The 5847-nt window shown below is 44.7% G+C and overlaps 1 non-coding gene across 1 annotated transcript; it reads left to right on the forward strand.

Annotated features, from left to right (window-relative positions):
* Positions 1 to 4954: 4954 nt before the first annotated feature.
* Positions 4955 to 5061, forward strand: LOC131189437 (U6 spliceosomal RNA). Its single transcript, XR_009153042.1, has one exon. It is a non-coding gene; the product is annotated as a U6 spliceosomal RNA (small nuclear RNA).
* The last annotated feature ends 786 nt before the right edge of the window (positions 5062 to 5847 follow it).

Raw genomic sequence — 5847 nt, forward strand, 5'->3', positions numbered from 1 at the left:
TGTTGTACAGTGCTCTATAGCGTCATTTTGAGGGTAAGAGTTGAAACAGTTTATGTCCAGGATGTGTAAATATTTTCACGGCCCTCTTCTTGATTCATGCAGTATACAGGTCCTCAGTGGAAGGCAGGTTGGTAGCAATTATTTTTTCTGCAGTTCTCATTATCCTCTGTGTCTTTCTTGTTGGGTTGCAGAACCAAACCAGACAGTTATAGAGGTGCAAATGACAGACTCAATAATTCCTCTGTAGAACTGGATCAGCAGCTCCTTGGGCAGTTTGAGTTTTCTGAGTTGGCGCAGAAAGAACATTCTTTGTTGTCCTTTTTTGATGATGTTTTTGATGTTAGCTGTCCATTTTAGATCTTGCGATATGATAGAACCTAGAAATTTGAAGGTTTCTACTGTTGATACTGTGTTGTCTAGTATTGTGAGAGATGGAAGTATGGAAGGGTTTCTCCTAAAGTCTACCACCATTTCTTCAGTTTTGAGTGTGTTCAGTTCCAGATTGTTTTGGTCGCACCACAAGGCTAGTCGTTCGACCTCTCGTCTATATGTGGATTTGTCATTGTCTCGAATGAGACCAATCACTGTTGTGTCATCTGCAAACTTCAGTAGTTTAACAGATGGATCGTTGGAGATGCAGTCATTGGTATACAGAGAGAAGAGAAGTGGGGAGAGCACACAGCCTTGGGGGGCCCTGTGCTAATTGTACAGGTATCTGATGTGATCCTGCTTAGCTTCACCTGCTGCTTCCTGTTTGTTAGAAGCTTGTGATCCACTTACAAGTCTGTTCCGTACCTGTAGCTGGTTTAGCTTAGTTAGAAGAGTGTCTGGAATGATGGTATTGAATGCTGAACTAAAGTCTACAAAAGGACCCTTGCATAGGTCTTTGAGACTCAAGATGTTGTAGGATGTAGTGCAGAGCCATATTAACAGCATCATCTGTTGATCTATTTGCTCGGTATGCAAATTGCAAGGGGTCTAACAGCGGATCTGTGATGGTTTTCAAGTAGGAAAGCACTAGCCTTTCAAAGGTTTTCATGACTACAAATGTTAAAGCAACTGGTCTGTTAATTGCACAGTATTAATAACAGACTGTCTTAGTCTGTTGAGCCATCCACGGGATGCATCTCTAGTGATTTATTGAAGATATGGGTGAAGATGGGGGCCAATTGGTTAGCACAGACTTTTAAGCAAGAAGGAATTATCTTGGCTGGGCCTGCAGCTTTTCCTGGCTTTTGTCTGTGAAATAGGTCCTGCACTTCCTTTTCTGTGATCACTAGGGGTTGTGAACCCAGTGGGATGGGGTCAGTTGTAGGAGGCTTGGCTGTTGTTGGTGTGTCTGAGATGGGGGTAGTGGAGGGAGCTCATTCCAGAGGGCAGGTGCCCCCACAGAGAAGGCCCTCCCCCTGGGGGTCACCAGTCGACATTCTTTGACTGACGGCACCCCGAGGAGGCCCTCCCTATGGGAGCACACAGGTAGATGGGAGGCTGTTGGTGGCAGCAGGCGGTCCCGTAAATAACCCAGCCCTATGCCATGGAGCGCTTTAAAGGTGATAACCAACACCTTGAATTGCACTCGGAAGACCACCGGAAGCCAGTGCAGCTTGCGCAGGAGAGGTGTTATATGGGAGCCTCGATTTGCTCCCTCTGTTACCCGCGCAGCCGCATTCTGGACCAGCTAGAGTCTCCGGGTGCTCTTCAAGGGGAGCCCCATGTAGAGAGTGTTACAGTAGTCCAGGCAGGAAGTGACGAGGGCGTGAGTGACCGTGCATAAGGAATCCCAGTCTAGGAAGGGACGCAACTGGCGTATCAGGTGAACCTGATAAAAAGCTCCCCTGGCAACGGTCATCATATGCTCTTCTAAGGACAACCGTACATCCAGGAGGATGCCTAAGTTGTGAACCCTCTCCATAGGGGCCAATGACTTGCCCCCAACAGTCAGCGATGAAATCGACTGGCTGTACTGGGATGCCGGCATCCACAGCCACTCAGTCTTGGAAGGGTTGAGTCAAAGCCTGTTCTTCCCCATCCAGACCCGCACGGCCTCCAGACACTGGGACATCACTTCGACGGCTTCATTGGGGTGGTTAGGGGTAGAAATGAACAGCTGAGTACCATCAGCATACAGATGGCATTGCACCCCAAAACCATGAATGATCTCACCCAGCGGCTTCATATAGATGTTGAACAGAAGAGGTGAGAGAACCGACCCCTGCGGCACCCCACACATGAGGTGCCTCGTGGCCGATCTCTGCCCTCCTGCCAACACCGTCTGCGACCGGTCAGACAGATAGGAGAAGAACCACCGAAGAACGGTGCCCCCACTCCTAAACCCCCCAGCCGTCGCAGCAAGATACCATGGTCGATAGTATCAAAAGCAGCTGAGAGATCTAATAGGACCAGGGCAGAGGAACAACTCCTGTCCCGAGCCCTCCAGAGATCATCTACCAACGCGACCAAAGTCGTCTCTGTGCTGTACCCAGGCCTGAAGCCAGACTGGAACGGGCCAAGATAGACAGTTTCATCCAGGTACTGGGGGAGCTGATGTGCCACCACACTCTCAACAACCTTCGCCACAAAACAAAGGTTGGAGACTGGATGGTAGTTGCCCAAAACAGCTGGGTCCAGGGAGGGCTTCTTGAGGAGGGGCCTCACCACTGCCTCTTTCAAGGCGGTAGGGAAGACACCCTCCATCAAGGAAGCATTGACAATTCCCTGTAGCCAGCCTCGTATAACCTCCTGTCGTGTAACCTCACTGTATCTGTGAGTTCATCCAGGTCTGCAGAGGTATGTTCAAAAATATTCCAATTAGTGCAATCAAAGCAGGCCTGTAGCTCTAATTTTGCCTCCTCCGTCCAGGTCTTCACTGATTTAATTGTTGGTTATGTGGTTTTAAGTCTTTGCCTGTAAGCAGGTACAAGGTGAATCATGCAATGATTAGAGTGTCCTACAGCTGCTTGTGGTAAAGACCGATAAGCATCTTTTAGTGTTGTGTAGCAATGGTCTAAAGTATTCTTGCCTCTAGTGGGACAATTAACATGCTGAAAGTATTTTGGTAGCTCTTTCCTTAAGTTTGCCTTGTTTAGATCTCCCAAAATAATGGCCAGTGAATCAGGGTATTTGGCGTCAGCCTCCATGATTTGGTCAGCTAGAGTTCGTAATGCCTTGTTTACACAGGCTTGTGGTGGGACATAAATTAGAAGAAATGAGGAAAATTCACGAGGCAAATAGTATGGTTTGCAGTTGATAATTAGTCTCTAAATTGTCGTCACAGAATTTGTAAATTACAGTTAAATCTTGACACCAGTTGCTGTTAATATATAGGCATAAGCCTCCTCCGTTCTTTTTACCAGATGTTTCTGTAATTCTGTCTGATCGTTCAATCTGAAACCCTGGAATTTGCAGGCTGCTATCTTCAATTGATTCATTTAACCAGGTTTCAGAGAAGCATGGGACTGCTGAATTGTGAAAATCAAAATTGTATTTGTTTAAGAGGAGTATTTCATCCATCTTATTTGCAAGTGAATGTACATTTGTTAGGAAAATTGAAGGTAGAGGAGTTTTATTGCTAGCCCGTTTACCTCTCTTTCGCCGCTTTCATCGTTTGGTTTTTTTGGTACTCCATGGCTCCGGGGGAATTAAAAGCAGCTGTGTCCTCTTCATTGATGATATAAAAATATTTAACACCACTGACAATGCTGCTGCCCTTCAAATCAACCTTGACCATGTGTCAGAATGGTCGTGTATTTGGCAACTCCAAATCTCAATTAATAAATGCTCTGTCCTATACATCGGTCTCATTCGAGACAATGACGAATCCGCATATAGACGAGAGGTCGAACGACTAGCCTTGTGGTGCAACCAAAACAATCTGGAACTGAACACACTCAAAACCGTAGAACTGGTGGTAGACTTTAGGAGAAACCCTTCCATACTTCCACCTCTCACAATACTAGACAACGCAGTATCAACAGTAGAAACCTTCAAATTTCTAGGTTCTATCATATCGCAAGATCTAAAATGGACAGCTAACATCAAAAACATCATCAAAAAAGGACAACAAAGAATGTTCTTTCTGTGCCAACTCAGTAAGCTCAAACTGCCCAAGGAGCTGCTGATTCAGTTCTACAGAGGAATTATTGAGTCTGTCATTTGCACCTCTATAACTGTCTGGTTCGGTTCTGCAACCCAACAAGAAAGACACAGACTTCAGAGGATAATTAGAACTGCAGAAAAAATAATTGCTACCAACCTGCCTTCCATTGAGGACCTGTATACTGCACGAATCAAGAAGAGGGCCGTGAAAATATTTACAGATCCCTCACATCCTGGACATAAACTGTTTCAACTCCTACCCTCAAAATGACGCTATAGAGCACTGCACAACAGAACAACTAGACACAAGAACAGTTTTTCCCCGAAGGCCATCACACTGCTAAACAAATAATTCCCTCAACACTGTCAAACTATTAACTAAATCTGCACTACTATTAATCTTCTCATAGTTCCCATCACCAATCTCTTTCCACTTATGACTGTATGATTGTAACTTTGTTGCTGGCAATCCTTATGATTTATATTGATATATTGACCATCAATTGTGTTGTAAATGTTGTACCTTGATGAACGTATTTTTTCTTTTATGTACACTGAGAGCATATGCACCAAGACAAATTCCTTGTGTGTCCAATCATATTTGGCCAATAAAAATTCTATTCTATTCTATTCTATTCTATTCTATTCTATTCTATTCTATTCTATTCTATTCTATTCTATTCTATTCTATTCTATTCTATTGGCAATAAAAATCAGAACACCAAATGCAAATTGGGTGGAAACGACCTTGTAGACAACCCTCACTCTGTCAAGGACCTAGGAGTACTCATCTCAAACAACCTAAGCCCCAGAGTTCACTGTAACAGCATTGCCAAAAAGGCATTAAGAATTGTTAACCTTGCTCGCTTCGGCAGCACATATACTAAAATTGGAACAATACAGAGAAGATTAGCATGGCCCCTGCACAAGGATGACACACAAATTCATGAAGCGTTCCATGTTTTTATATTTTGAGTATACACAAGATATGCTACAAGGAATAAACTACCAAGAGAAGTCCACATACGATTTACTAAAAAATCGATTAAAGCACAAATACTTCAGGCCGCAAGAGATAAAACACTGAAATACAAAGTTAAGAAAATTGTGATTCTGAAGCAAATTCCGAGAAGAGTGAGAGAGATTGTAATGTATTTGACTTTTGGAGGGAAAATGCACGTTGTTGGTTGGCTGGTGCCTCAACTAGAACAGTATATAATGAGAGCTTCTCCTGTGGTTTATTTGCTGGGTTCACACCATACAATAAAGAGCTGCTGTTACACACGACCTGTCTCCTGCTGTTGTGACCCAGGTTCCTGGACCCAGACTCCTGGACTCGGATGATTCAGAAAATGAGGGAGAAGACCTGGCAAGCCCTGCTTCTCTTGAGCCCTCTCCCTCCCTGGCACCCACTCAAAGGGAGGAGGAGGGGCCGGCAAGGCCTGATTCTCCCGGGCCTTCTTCTGATTTGGCAACGCCCCAAGAACAGTTTTGGAGTGACGCAAGATTACGAAGACTTGATCGGCGTGCGCAGCAGCGGAAGAGTTGGGACAAAGCCAAGTCATAATTGTCATGCAGTGACATCTGCAGAGACTATAAATAGGAGGCGGGACTTCCTGGTTTTTTGTCTTGGACAAAGCAATGAATTTGCGAGCTAACTATTTCATGGAGGAAGAATATATTTGAGTAATTCTGGCCTTATCTATAATTTCCTCGTTATCTCCAGAAACTTGGCAGGCCCTGGGTAGGCGT

The sequence above is a fragment of the Ahaetulla prasina genome, chromosome 1 (assembly GCF_028640845.1).
Source record: "Ahaetulla prasina isolate Xishuangbanna chromosome 1, ASM2864084v1, whole genome shotgun sequence".
Taxonomy (NCBI): domain Eukaryota; kingdom Metazoa; phylum Chordata; class Lepidosauria; order Squamata; family Colubridae; genus Ahaetulla; species Ahaetulla prasina.